General features: G+C 55.1%; 1 long non-coding RNA gene across 1 annotated transcript in view; it reads left to right on the forward strand.

Annotated features, from left to right (window-relative positions):
* The window catches only part of LOC144678293 (uncharacterized), a 6869-nt gene extending 4337 nt beyond the window's left edge, over positions 1-2532 (forward strand). Inside the window, exons 3-5 of the long non-coding RNA XR_013576026.1 lie at positions 1-10; positions 1168-1221; positions 1940-2532. The exon at positions 1-10 is cut by the window's left edge and continues 32 nt beyond it. This is a non-coding gene — a long non-coding RNA (uncharacterized LOC144678293). The remainder of the gene's footprint in view (positions 11-1167; positions 1222-1939) is intronic.
* The last annotated feature ends 11986 nt before the right edge of the window (positions 2533-14518 follow it).

Below are 14518 nucleotides of genomic sequence, written 5' to 3' on the forward strand. Positions count from 1 at the left end.
CAGCAGCTGGGTAAGTAGCTCAGAAGGAGTTATTTGACAAGGAAGTATTCAATGAACGGCATGGCACTAGGAAGTTCTGAGGAACAGAGGGACCTTGGCGTGCGTGTGTCTATAGATCTCTGAAGGCGGAGGGGGCATGTTAGTGGGGGTGGTGAAAAAGGTATATGGGACACTTGCCTTTATCAATCGAGGCATAGATTACAAAAGTAGGGAGGTCACGTTGGGAGTTGTGTAGACCCTTCGTGAGGCCACAGCTGGAGTACTGTGTGCAGTTCTGGTCACCACATTATAGGAAGGGTGTGATGGCACTGGAGGGGGTTGCAGAGGAGATTCACCAGGATGTTGTACCTGGGATGAAACGTTTAAGTGATGAAGAGGTTGGATGGACTTGGGTTGTTTTCGTTGGAGCAGAGAAGACTGAGGGGGTGACCCTGATCGAGGTGGACAAGATTATGAGGGGGCATGGACAGAGTGGATAGGGAGCAGCTGTTCCTCTTAGTTGAAGGGTCAGTCACGAGGAGGGGGACATAAGTTCGAGGTGAGGGGGCAGGAGGTTTAAGGTGGGGGGGATGTGAGGAAAAACTATTTTACCCAGAGGGTGGTGAGGGTCTGGAATGCGCTGCCTGGGAGGGGGTGGAGGTGGGTTAGCCTCACATCCTTTCAAAAGTACCTGGATGAGCACTTGGCACCTCATAAACGTTCAAGGCGATGGGGGCCAAGTGCTGGTCAATGGGGTTAGGCAGGTAGGTCAGGTGTTTCCCACAGTGTCGGCGCAGACTCGATGGGCCGAAGGGCCTCTTCTGCACAGTGATTCTGGGAAGGGGCTGGCCTCTGGGCTTGGACACACACACACACACAATGGACAATACGGGCGAGAGGAAAGGGGTTCATTCAGAGATAGGGACACTTATAAACCGACCTCACTCATTCCTCTTCTGAGCTCTCTCTCTCTCTCTCCCTGTCCCTGTCTCTCTCGCTGTCCCTCTACCCCCCTCTTTCGCTGGCCCTCTCTCACTATCTCTCTCTCTCTCTCCACTCCGATGGTTTGTCTCCCAGCCTCTCCCCCTTGCCCACTCTCTGTCCTATGATCAATGCCCGGAAGTGAAGATTGATTTAGACTGTGGGTACGGCTCTTAGCTCTGTAACTAATCCCTCCTCTCCCAACAGGTGCCAAGGATGGAAAATACCCGATGAATGGATACTACGGAAATGGTTATGGGGGTAAGTGTTCGAAATTCTCAGGTACTTCCCACCCCAGAACGTTAGCGTAGTGGAGAGGCACTGGCTTAGGAAACAGGCAATGGAGGAAATGTTTCACACAGCGAGTGGTTACAAACTGGAAAGCGCTGTTGGAGGGTCAGTGCTGAGGGAGCGGGGCACTGTCGGAGGGTCAGTGCTGAGGGAGCGGGGCACTGTCGGAGGGTCAGTGCTGAGGGAGCGGGGCACTGTCGGAGGGTCAGTGCTGAGGGAGCGCCGCACTGTCGGAGGGGTCAGTGCTGAGGGAGCGCCGCACTGTCGGAGGGTCAGTGCTGAGGGAGTGCCGCACTGTCGGAGGGTCAGTGCTGAGGGAGCGCCGCACTGTCGGAGGGTCAGCGCTGAGGGAGCGCCGCACTGTCGGAGGGGTCAGTGCTGAGGGAGCGCCGCACTGTCGGAGGGTCAGTGCTGAGGGAGCGCCGCACTGTCGGAGGGTCAGCGCTGAGAGGGAGTGCCCGCACTGTCGGAGGGGTCAGCGCTGAGAGGGAGCGCCCGCGCTGTCGGAGGGGTCAGCGCCGAGAGGGAGCGCCCGCGCAGTCGGAGGGGTCAGCGCTGAGAGGGAGCGCCCGCGCTGTCGGAGGGGTCAGCGCTGAGAGGGAGAGCGCGTTTTCCCCTCCTCCTCCTCCTCTGTTGGATGGCTGACCCGCCTTCTCCTGATCGACTGCCCCCTCCTCTTCTTCGGCAGGGTGCGTTTCCGGGAAGTGCGGCGCACAGGGCAGGAAGTGACCGGAGGCGTCCGCGAGGCAAGTCGAGAAAAAAACATGGTGCTAAAGCTGGAATTATTCCGTGATGTCCGCCCGGAATGCGTCTGAGTCATCGATGCCCATCGTCTCGGTGGTCAATTGTTACTTTCATCCGTATATATATATATATATATATATTCTGTACATTTTGCCTTTTTTTAAAAAAAAACCCTCGCATCGCCTGGGGTGGAGGTATCCGTGACCATGTCTCTCTCTCTCCCCCCCTCACCATGATCGATTCGAGTCCCACTTCTGAAAGGCACATGTAGCCCCCAGGTGAGGGGGTTAAGAGTTCATTCGAGCGTTAAAGTGTCACAAGGATTTCAAGAGCGAATTAGCTCCCTCGCTTTCAGGACCTTCCCTCTTTTTTTCCCCCCCTCCTCCTCCCTCCCTCTCTCTCTCTCCATCCCCATGATGTTGTACAGTGCTGGCCGCCTCCTGTCTCTCTCTCTCCCTCTCCTCTCCTCTCCCCTGCTCCCACGCGTCCGCTGAGAGTGTGCCTCCAACTGGACTCTTGCCAATAAAGTGAACTTAAACAACGATGACGTGCGTCGGAGAGATTATTTCACCCTTCCTCGGGTCGGCCGGTTTACACTCCTCACACAATCTTCGTCTCTATCGACCTCCGTCTCCCCCTGTCTCTCGTTCACTCTCTCTGTCTGCCTCTGTCTCTCTCTGTCTGCCTCTGTCTCCACTTCTTCTCTCTGTCTGCCTCCTGCTTTCTCTGCCTCTTGCTCTCACTCTCTCTGTCTGACTGTCTCTCGTTCTCTATCTCTCTGCCTCTCCCTGTCTAGCACTGCCTCTCGTCCTGTCTCTTCCTCTTACACTCTCTCTGTCTCTACCTGTCTCTCATTCTCTCTGTCTGTCTCTGCCTCTCACTTTGTCTCTCTCTCTCTCCCTCTGTCTAGCACTGCCTCTCGCTCTGTCTCTTCCTCTTACACTCTTTCTCTGTCTCTCATTCTCTCTGTCTGCCTCTCACTTTGTCTCTCTCTGTCTAGCACTGCCTCTCGCCCTCTGTCTCTTCCTCTTACACTCTCTCTCTCTCTGTGTCTCATTCTCTCTATCTGCCTCTCACTTTGTCTCTGTCTGCCTCTCACTTTGTCTCTCTCTGTCTAGCACTGCCTCTCGCCCTCTGTCTCTTCCTTACACACACTCTCTCATTCTCTCTCTGTCTGTCTCTGCCTCTCACTTTGTCTCTCTCTGCCTCTCCTCCTCTCTGTCTCCACCTCTTGCTCTCTGTCTCTGCCCCTCTCTGTCTGCAACTGTCCCTTGCTCTTTCTGTCTGCCTCTGTCTCTTGCGCTCTTTCTCTCAGCCTGTCTCTCGCTCTCTTGCGCACTCTCTCTGCCCGGCTCTCCACTGCTCTCAGTCTTTCTCTCTCTCGGGCTCGAGACTCTGGACGCTGCCCGCTGCCACGAGTCCTCCCGCCGTTGAGTGCAATCACGGGGCGAGTGAGGGACGGTGTGGGGGGAAGGAGGGCAGCTTTGGGGCCTGCGCGGCCCAGGAGGAGATGGGCCGCGAGCTCAAAACGTTTGGGGGGTGTGGGCCCGACACCACGGCTCTCCGGACCTGAAGTTTCTCACTCTTCCTGCGTCGGTAACTGCCACCCCCCCCACCGATCGCTGTGCAAGGCTCTGCCTGGTGAACTTCGTAGCCTGTTCGCCAGGAGCAACAGAGCGCCGGACATTAACTCCACCGAGCGGAGAGGCGGAGAGTCACGTTGCCAAGCCAACAGGGCTTGGTAAGCAGAGGCAGCGGGTACAAAAGTAGGGAGGGTGACACGCTGAACCTGAATTAAAGCCCGGGTCAGACCCCAGAACCGCACAGTCCAGTAGAGACCCTTCGGCCCATCGAGTCTGCGCCGACACTGTGAGAAACACCTGACCTACCTCCCTAACCCCATTGACCAGCACTTGGCCCCATCGCCTTGAATGTTTATGAGATGCCAAGTGCTCATCCAGGTACTTTTGAAAGGATGTGAGGCTAACCCGCCTCCACCACCCTCCCAGGCAGCGCATTCCAGACCCCCACCATCCTCTGGGTCAAAAGGTTTTCCCTCACATCCCCCCCCAAACCTCCTGCCCCCCTCACCTCGAACTTATGTCCCCCTCGTGACTGACCCTTCAACTAAAGGGGGAACAGCTGCTCCCTATATCCACCGTCCATGCCCCCCTCATCATCTTGTCCACATCGATCAGGGTCGCCCCTCTCAGTCTTCTCTGCTCCAACGAAAAGAGCCCAAGTCCATCCAGACCTCCAGCGAGAGCACTGTGCCCTGTTCAGGGTGCCCAGATTTCAGGAAGGAGGGTGAGGGTCCTCGAGAGGGAGTTGGGGGCGATTTACCAGAGCGGTTCCTGGGACGAGGGTAGGCTTTAGCTACGAGGTTCGGTTTGGAGGATGGAGGAGGGTGCGAGGGTCCCCGAGAGTGTGGCGGAGGGGGAGGTGGGGCGGTAGATTTACCGGGACGGTTCCCGGGGATGAGGGGGGATTGAAGCTCCGAGGTTTCGGGCTGGAGGAGCTGGGGGGCTGTTCTCCGTCGGAGAGGAGGGGGGTTGGAAGGGGACGCTCTGAGAGAGGCGGGCAAAGAGGGCGACGGGATTGGATAAGGCGGACAAAGGAAAGCTGTTCCCATTGGCTGACGGTGAAAGGGGCGGGTGGGAGGTGGTCGGAGGGGGAGGGGTCGGGGTCGGGTGGGGGGGGGCAATACAGATTTAAGATTTTTGGGTGAGGGGCTTGGGAGGAAGGAATTTAGTATGCAGCGAGTGGAGACAACCGGGAGATCGCTGCCTATGACATGGTGGCAGTGGCCATCATGAAGGGTTCCGATTGGACGGACACCGGGCGGGGGGGGGGAATAAAATGGCAGGGGTCCGGGGAAGCAGCCAGGGGGAGGGGTGGGGGGAAGGTATGGGGTAGAGAGTCGGTACTGCCTGGACTTGGTTCTAATTCGTTCAGGGGATGTGGGTGTCGCCGGCCAGGCCTGCCTGCGTTCGTTGCCCGGCCCTCATTGCCCCTTGAGGTGGTGGGTGAGCCGCTTTCTTGAACCGCTGCAGTCCCCGTGTGGTGTAGGTACACCCACGGCGCTGTTAGGGAGGGAGTTCCAGGATTTTGTCCCTGTGTGGTGTAGGTACACCCACAGCGCTGTTAGGGAGTTCCAGGATTTTGCCCTGTGTGGTGTAGGTACACCCACGGCGCTGTTAGGGAGTTCCAGGATTTTGCCCTGTGTGGTGTAGGTACACCCACGGCGCTGTTAGGGAGGGAGTTCCAGGATTTTGTCCCTGTGTGGTGTAGGTACACCCACAGCGCTGTTAGGGAGGGAGTTCCAGGATTTTGTCCTGTGTGGTGTAGGTACACCCACGGCGCTGTTAGGGAGGGAGTTCCAGGATTTTGTCCTGTGTGGTGTAGGTACACCCACGGCGCTGTTAGGGAGGGAGTTCCAGGATTTTGTCCCTGTGTGGTGTAGGTACACCCACAGCGCTGTTAGGGAGGGAGTTCCAGGATTTTGTCCCGTGTGGTGTAGGTACACCCACGGCGCTGTTAGGGAGGGAGTTCCAGGATTTTGTCCTGTGTGGTGTAGGTACACCCACGGCGCTGTTAGGGAGGGAGTTCCAGGATTTTGTCCCTGTGTGGTGTAGGTACACCCACGGCGCTGTTAGGGAGGGAGTTCCAGGATTTGGACCCCAGTGACAGTGAAGGAACGGCCGATATATTTCCAAGTCGGGATGGTGAGGGGCTCAGAGGGGAACTTCCAGGTGGTGGTGTTCCCCATGTGTCTGCTGCCCTCGTCCTTCTAGACGGTAGAGGTCGTGGGTTTGGGCGGCGCTGTCGAAGGAGCCTTGGCGAGTTGCTGCAGTGCATCTTGTAGATGGTACACACACTGCTGCCCCTGTGCGTCGGTGGTGGAGGGAAGGAATGTTTGTGGATGGGGTGCCGATCAAGCGGGGCTGCTTTGTCCCAGATGGTGTTGAGCTTCTTGAGTGTTGTGGGAGCTGCAACTCATCCAGGCCAGTGGGGAGTATCCCATCACACTCGTGACTTGTGCCTTGTCGATGGTGGACAGTTTTTGGGGAGTCAGGAGGTGAGTTACTCTCCGCAGGATTCCCAGCCTCTGACCTGCTCTTGTAGCCACAGGATTTACATGGCTGGTCCTGTTCAGTTTCTGGTCAATAATGGGACATCAGCCAATGCACCATAAGACCGTTCACACAGCAAAACATAGACTGATTATCAAACAATATTCGACCCTGGGCCACATAAGAAAATATTAGGGAGAGGAGACTAAAAGCGCAATAAGTTTGTAAGGAGCGTCTTAAACGAAGAGAATGAATAAGAGACGGAGAAAGATGGAGAGAGGTTTAGGGAGGAAATTCCAGAGCTCAGGGCTCTCCCCAGGCAGCAGAATGCACGGGTGACAATTGCGGAGCGATGGGAATTGTGTTACGCTCGAGAGGCTGGAATTGGAGTGGTGCAGAGACCTCGGAGGGTCGTAGGAGGTTACAGAGATAGGGAGGGTTGGAGGGTCTGGAGGAGGTTACAGAGATAGGGAGGGTTGTAGGGGCTGAATGAGGTTAGAGAGATAGGGAGGGGTGTAGGGGCTGGAGGAGGTTACAGAGATAGGGAGGGTTGTAGGGGCTGGAGAAGGTTATAGAGATAGGGAGGGGTGTAGGGGCTGGAAGAGGTTACAGAGGTAGGGAGGGTTGTAGGGGCTGGAGGAGGTTATAGAGATAGGGAGGGGTGTAGGGGCTGGAAGAGGTTACAGAGATAGGGAAGTGTAGGGGCTGGAGGACGCTATAGAGATAGGAAGGTTAGAAGGGGCTGGAGGAAGTTAGAGAGATAGGGAGGGTTGTAGGGGCTGGAGGAAGTTACAGAGATAGGGAAGGTTGAAGGGGCTGGAGGAGGTTACAGAGATAGGGAGAGTTGTCGGGGCTGGAAGAGGTTACAGAAATATGGAGAGTTGTTGGGGCTGGAAGAGGTTACAGAGATAGGGAGGGTTGTAGGGGGTGGAGGAGGTTAGAGAAATAAGCAAGGTTGTAGGGGCTGGAGAAGGGTACAGAGGTAGAGAGGGTTGTAGGGGCTGGAGGAGGTTACAGAGATAGGGAGGGTTGTAGGGGCTGGAGGAGGTTACAGAGATAGGGAGGATTGTATGGGCTGGAGGAGGCTACAGAGATAGGAAGGGTTGCAGGGGTTGGAGGAGGTTACAGAGATAGGGAGGGTTGTAGAGGCTGGAAGAGGTTAGGGAGATAGGGAGGACTGTAGGGGCTGGAAGAGGTTAAAGAGATAGCGAGGGTTGTAGGGGCTGGAGGAGATTGCAGAGATAGTGAGGGTTGTAGGAGCTGGAGGAGGTTACAGAGAGAGGGAGGGTTGTAGGGGCTGGAGGAGTCTACAGAGATAGGGAGGGCTGTAGGGGATGGGAGAGGTTACAGAGATAGGGGGGGCAGTAGGGGCTGGAAGAGGTTACAGAGATAGGAAGAGTTGTAGTAGGTGGAGGAGGTTAGAGAGATAGGGAGGGTTATAGGGGCTGGAGGAGGTTACAAAGATAGGGAGGGCTGTAGGGGCTGGAGGAGGTTGAAGAGATAGGGAGGGTTGTAGGGGCTGGAGAAGGCTACAGAGATAGGGAGTGTTGCAGGGGCTGGAGGAGGTTACAGAGAGGGAGCATTGTAGGGGCTGGAGGAGGCTACAGAGATAGGGAGGGTTAAAGGGGCTGGAGGAGGTTACAGAAATAGCGAGGGTTGCAGGGGCTAGAGAAGGTTACAGAGATAGGGAGGGTTGTAGGGGCTGGAGGAGGTTACAGAGATAGGAAGGTTTGAAGGGGCTGGAAGAGGTTACAGAAATATGGAGAGTTGTTGGGGATGGAGGAGGTTACAGAGATAGGGAGGGTTGTAGGGGCTGGAGGAGGTTACAGAGATCGGGAGGGTTGTAGGGCCTGGAGGAGTTTACAGAGATAGGAAGGAGTGAAGGGGCTGGAGGAGGTTACAGAGATAGGGAGGGGTGTAGGGACTGGAGGAGGTAACAGAGATAGGGAAGTGTAGGGGCTGGAGGACGCTACAGAGATAGGAAGGTTTGAAGGGGCTGGAGGAAGTTACAGAGATAGGGAGGGTTGTAGGGGCTGGAGGAGGTTACACAGATAGGGAGGATTGTATGGGCTGGAGGAGGCTACAGAGATAGGAAGTGTTGCAGGGGCTGGAGGAGGTTACAGAGATAGGGAGGGTTGTAGGGGCTGGAGGAGGTTACAGAGATAGGGAGGGTTGTAGGGGCTGGAGGAGGTTACAGAGATAGGGAGGGGTGTAGGGACTGGAGGAGGTAACAGAGATAGGGACTGGTGTAGGGGCTGGAAGAGTTTACAGAGATAGGGAAGTGTAGGGGCTGGAGGACGCTACAGAGATAGGAAGGTTTGAAGGGGCTGGAGGAAGTTACAGAGATAGGGAGGGTTGTAGGGGCTGGAGGAGGTTACACAGATAGGGAGGATTGTATGGGCTGGAGGAGGCTACAGAGATAGGAAGTGTTGCAGGGGCTGGAGGAGGTTACAGAGATAGGGAGGGTTGTAGGGGCTGGAGGAGGTTACAGAGATAGGGAGGGTTGTAGGGGCTGGAGGAGGTTACAGAGATAGGGAGGATTGTATGGGCTGGAGGAGGCTACAGAGATAGGAAGTGTTGCAGGGGCTGGAGGAGGTTACAGAGATAGGGAGGGTTGTAGGAGCTGAAGGAGGTTAGAGAGATAGGGAGGGTTGCAGAGGTTGGAGGAGGGTACAGAGATAGGGAGGGTTGAAGGGTCTGGACGAGGTTACAGAAATAACGTGGGTTGTAGGGGCTAGAGGAGGTTACAGAGTTAGGGAGGGTTGTAGGGGCTGGAGGAGTTAACAGAGATAGGGAGAGTTGTAGGGGCTGGAGAAGGTTACAGAGGTAGGGAGGGTTGTAGGGGCTGGAGAAGGTTACAGAGCTGGGAGGGTTGTAGGAGCTGAAGGAGGTTAGAGAGATAGGGAGGGTTGTAGAGGTTGGAGGAGGGGACAGAGATAGGGAGGGTTGAAGGGTCTGGACGAGGTTACAGAAATAGCGAGGGTTGTAGGGGCTAGAGAAGGTTACAGAGATAGGGAGGGTTGTAGGGGCTGGAGGAGGTTACAGAGATAGGAAGGTTTGAAGGGGCTGGAAGAGTTTACAGAAATAAGGAGAGTTGTTGGGGCTGGAGGAGGTTACAGAGATAGGGAGGGTTGTAGGGGCTGGAGGAGGTTACAGAGATCGGGAGGGTTGTAGGGGCTGAAGGAGGTTAGAGAGTTAGGTAGGGTTGTCGAGTTTGGAGGAGGGTACAGAGGTAGGGAGAGTTGTAGGGGCTGGAGGAGTTAACAGAGATAGGGAGAGTTGTAGGGGCTGGAGAAGGTTACAGAGATAGGGAGGGTTGTAGGGGCTGGAGGAGTTAACAGAGATAGGGAGAGTTGTAGGGGCTGGAGAAGGTTACAGAGGTAGGGAGGGTTGTAGGGGCTGGAGAAGGTTACAGAGCTGGGAGGGTTGTAGGAGCTGAAGGAGGTTAGAGAGATAGGGAGGGTTGTAGAGGTTGGAGGAGGGGACAGAGATAGGGAGGGTTGAAGGGTCTGGACGAGGTTACAGAAATAGCGAGGGTTGTAGGGGCTAGAGAAGGTTACAGAGATAGGGAGGGTTGTAGGGGCTGGAGGAGGTTACAGAGATAGGAAGGTTTGAAGGGACTGGAAGAGTTTACAGAAATAAGGAGAGTTGTTGGGGCTGGAGGAGGTTACAGAGATAGGGAGGGTTGTAGGGGCTGGAGGAGGTTACAGAGATCGGGAGGGTTGTAGGGGCTGAAGGAGGTTAGAGAGTTAGGTAGGGTTGTCGAGTTTGGAGGAGGGGACAGAGGTAGGGAGAGTTGTAGGGGCTGGAGGAGTTAACAGAGATAGGGAGAGTTGTAGGGGCTGGAGAAGGTTACAGAGATAGGGAGGGTTGTAGGGGCTGGAGAAGGTTACAGAGCTGGGAGGGTTGTAGGGGCTGGAGGATGTAACAGAGATAGGGAGGTTTGTAGGGGCTGGAGGAGGTAACAGAGATAGGGAGGGTTGTAGGGGCTAGAGGAGGTTACAGAGATAAGGAGGGTTGTAGGGGATGCAAGAGGTTACAGAGATAGGGAGGGTTGTAGGGGTTGGAAGAGGTAACAGAGATAGGGAGGATTGTAGGGCCTGGAGGAGTTTACAGAGATAGGGACTGGTGTAGGGGCTGGAAGAGTTTACAGAGATAGGGAATTGTAGGGGCTGGAGGACGCTACAGAGATAGGAAGGTTTGGAGGGGCTGGAAGAAGTTACAGAGATAGGGAGGGTTTTAGGGGCTGGAGGAGGTTACAGAGGTAGGGAGGGTTGTAGGGGCTGGAGGAGGTTACAGAAATAGGGAGGGTTGTAGGGGCTGGAAGAGGTTACAGAGATAGGGAGGATTGTATGGGCTGGAGGAGGCTACAGAGATAGGAAGGGTTGCGGGAGCTGGAGGAGGTTACAGAGATAGGGATGGTTGGAGAGACTGGAAGAGGTTACAGAGATAGGGAGGGTTGTAGGGGCTGGAGGAGGTTACAGAGATAGGGAGGGCTGTAGGAGGTTGCAGAGATAGGGAGGGTTGTAATGGCTGGAGGAGGTTACAGAGAAAGGGAGGGCTGTAGGGGCTGGAGGAGGTTGCAGTGATAGGGAGGGTTGTAGGGGCTGGAGGAGGTTAGAGAGAGAGGGAGGTTTGTAGGGGCTAGAGGAGTCAACAGAGATAGGGAGGGTTGTAGGGGCTGGAAGAGGTTACATAGATAGGGAGGGCTGTAGCGGCTGGAAGTGGTTACAGAGATAGGAAGGGTTGTAGTGGGTGGAGGAGGTTACAGAGATAGGGAGGGTTATAGGGGCTAGAGGAGGTTACAGAGATAGGTAGGGCTGTAGGGGCTGGAGGAGGCTACAGAGATAGGGAGTGTTGCAGGGGCTGGAGGAGGTTACAGAGAGGGAGCATTGTAGGGGCTGGAGGAGGCTACAGAGATAGGGAGGGTTAAAGGGGCTGGAGGAGGTTACAGAGATAGGGAGGGTTGTAGGAGCTGAAGGAGGTTAGAGAGATAGGGAGGGTTGTAGAGGCTGGAGGGTACAGAGATGGGGAGGGCTGAAGGGGCTGGAGGAGGTTAGAGAGATAGGGAGGGTTGTAGGGGCTGGAGGACGTTACAGAGATAGGGAGGGTTGTAGGGGCTGGAGAAGGTTACAGAGATGGGGAGGCGTGTAGGGGCAAGAGGATGTTACAGAGATAGGGAGGGTTGTAGGGGCTGGAGGAGGTTACAGAGATAGGGAGGGTTGTAGGAGCTGAAGGAGGTTAGAGAGATAGGGAGGGTTGTAGAGGCTGGAGGGTACAGAGATGGGGAGGGCTGAAGGGGCTGGAGGAGGTTAGAGAGATAGGGAGGGTTGTAGGGGCTGGAGGACGTTACAGAGATAGGGAGGGTTGTAGGGGCTGGAGAAGGTTACAGAGATGGGGAGGCGTGTAGGGGCAAGAGGATGTTACAGAGATAGGGAGGGTTGTAGAGGTTGGAGGAGGTTACAGAGATAGGGAGCGTTGTAGAGGTTGGAGGAGGTTACAGAGATAGGGAGCGTTGTAGAGGTTGGAGGAGGTTACAGAGAAAGGGAGGGTTGTAGGGGCTGGAGGAATTTACAGAGATAGGGAGGGTTGTAGGGTTGGAGGAGGTTACAGAGATAGGGAGGGTTGAAGGGCCTGGAGGAGGTTACAGAGAGGGAGCATTGTAGGGGCTGGAGGAGGTTACAGAGATAGGGAGGTTTGTAGGGGTTGGAGAAGGTTACGAAGGTAGGGAGGGGTGTAGGGGCTGGAGGAGGTTACAGAGATAGGGAGGGTTGTAGGGGCTGGAGTAGGTCACAGAGATAGGGAGGGTAGTAGAGGTTGGAGGAGGTTACAGAGATAGGGAGGTTTGTAGAGGTTGGAGGAGGTTACAGAGATAGGGAGGGGTGTAGGGGCAGGATAAGGTTACAGAGATAGGGAGGTTGAAAGGTGCTGGAGGAGGTATCAGAGATAGGCAGAGTTGTAGAGGTTGGAGGTTACAGAGATTGGGTGGGGTGTAGAGGTTGGAGGAGGTTACAGAGATAAGGATGATTTTAGGGGCTGGAGGAGGTTACAGAGATAAGGAGGATTTTAGGGGCTGGAAGAGATAACATAGAGAGGGTTGTAGGGGCTGGAGGAGTTTACAGAGCTCGGGAAGGTTGAAGGTTCTGGATGAGTTTACAGAAACAGCGAGGGTTGGAGAGGCTGGAGGAGGTTACAGAGATAGGCAGGGTTGTAGGGGCTGGAGGAGGTTACAGAGATAAGGTGGACTTTAGGGACTGGAGGAGGTAACATAGATAGAGAAGGTTGTAGGGGCTGGAGGAGGTTACAGAGATAGGGAGGGTTGTAGGGGCTGGAGGAGGTAACAGAGATAGTGGGGGTAGGGGCTGGAGGAGGTTACAGAGACAAGGAGGATTGTAGCGGCTGGAGGATGTAACAGAGATAGGGAGTTTTGTAGGGGCTGGAGGAGGTAACAGAGATAGGGAGGGTTGTAGGGGCTGGAGGAGTTTACACAGATAAGGAGTGTTGTAGGGGTTGCAAGAGGTTACAGAGATAGGGAGGGTTGTAGGGGCTGGAGGAGGTTACAGAGATAGGAAGGTTTGAAGGGGCTGGAAGAGGTTACAGAAATATGGAGAGTTGTTGGGGCTGGAGGAGGTTACAGAGATAGGGAGGGTTGTAGGGGCTGGAGGAGGTTACAGAGATCGGGAGGGTTGTAGGGGCTGAAGGAGGTTAGAGAGTTAGGTAGGGTTGTAGAGTTTGGAGGAGGGTACAGAGATAAGGAGAGTTGTAGGGGCTGGAGGAGTTAACAGAGATAGGGAGAGTTGTAGGGGCTGGAGAAGGTTACAGAGATAGGGAGGGTTGTAGGGGCTGGAGAAGGTTACAGAGCTGGGAGGGTTGTAGGGGCTGGAGGAGGTTCCAGAGATAGGGAGGATTGAATGGGCTGGAGGAGGCTACAGAGATAGGAAGGGATGCAGGGGTTGGAGGAGGTTACAGAGATAGGGAGGGTTGGAGAGACTGGAAGAGGATACAGAGATAGGGAGGACTGTAGGAGCTGGAAGAGGTTTCAGAGATAGGGAGGGTTTTAGTGGGTGGAGGAGGTTAGAGAGTTAGGGAGAGCTGTAGGAGGTTGCAGAGATAGGGAGGGTTGTAGTGGCTGGAGGAGGTTACAGAGATAGGGAGGGGTGTAGGGGATGGAGGAGGTTACAGAGATAGGGAGGGGTGTAGGGGCTGGAGGAATTTACAGAGATAGGGAGGGTTGTAGGGGCAGGAGGAGGTTACAGAGATAAGGAGGATTTTAGGGGCTGGAGGAGGTAACAGAGAGGGTTGTTGGGGCTGGAGGAGGTTACAGAGCTCGGGAGGGTTGAAGGTTCTGGATGAGTTTACAGAAACAGCGAGGGTTGTAGAGGCTGGAGGAGGTTACAGAGATAGGGAGGGGGTGTAGGGGGCTGTAGGCGGTAACAGAGATAGAGAGGGTTGTATGGGCTGGAGGAGGTTACAGAGACAAGGAGGATTGTAGGGGCTGGAGGATGTAACAGAGAAAGGGAGGTTTGAAGGGGCTGGAGTAGGTAACAGAGATAGGGAGGGTTGTAGGGGCTGGAGGAGGTTACAGAGATAAGGAGGGTTGTAGGGGTTGCAAGAGGTTACAGAGATAGGGAGGGTTGTAGGGGTTGGAAGAGGTAATGGAGATAGGGAGGGTTGTAGGGCCTGGAGGAGTTTACAGAGATAGGGAGGAGTGAAGGGGCTGGAGGAGGTTACAGAGATAGGGAGGAGTGAAGGGGCTGGAGGAGGTTACAGAGATAGGGAGGGCTGTTGGGACTGGAGGAGGTAACAGAAATAGGGACTGGTGTAGGGGCTGGAAGAGTTTACAGAGATAGGGAAGTGTAGGGGCTGGAGGACGCTACAGAGATAGGAAGCCTTGAAGGGGCTGGAGGAAGTTACAGAGATAGGGAGGGTTTTAGGGGCTGGAGGAGGTGTACAGAGATAGGGAGGGTTGAAGGGTCTGGACGAGGTTGCAGAAATAGCGTGGGTTGTAGGGGCTAGAGGAGGTTACAGAGATAGGGAGGGTTGTAGGGGCTGGAGGAAGTTACAGTGATAGGGAGGGCTGTAGGGGCTGGAGGAAGTTACAGTGATAGGGAGGGTTATAGGGGCTGGAGGAGGTTACAGAGATAGGGACAGTTCTCGGGGCTGGAAGAGGTTACAGAAATATGGAGAGTTGTTGGGGCTGGAGGAGTTTACAGAGATCGGGAGGGTTGTAGGGGCTGAAGGAGGTTAGAGAGTTAGGCAGGTTTGTAGAGTTTGGAGGAGGGTAGAGAGATAGGGAGGGTTGTAGGGGCTGGAGGAGTTAACAGAGATAGAGAGAATTGTAGGGGCTGGAGAAGGTTACAGAGGTAGGAAGGGTTGTAGTGGGTGGAGGAGGTTACAGAGATAGGGAGGGTTATAGGGGCTAGAGGAGGTTACAGAGATAGGTAGGGCTG

This window comes from Cetorhinus maximus, unplaced genomic scaffold (genome assembly GCF_964194155.1).
Source record: "Cetorhinus maximus unplaced genomic scaffold, sCetMax3.hap1.1 HAP1_SCAFFOLD_3964, whole genome shotgun sequence".
Lineage (NCBI taxonomy): Eukaryota > Metazoa > Chordata > Chondrichthyes > Lamniformes > Cetorhinidae > Cetorhinus > Cetorhinus maximus.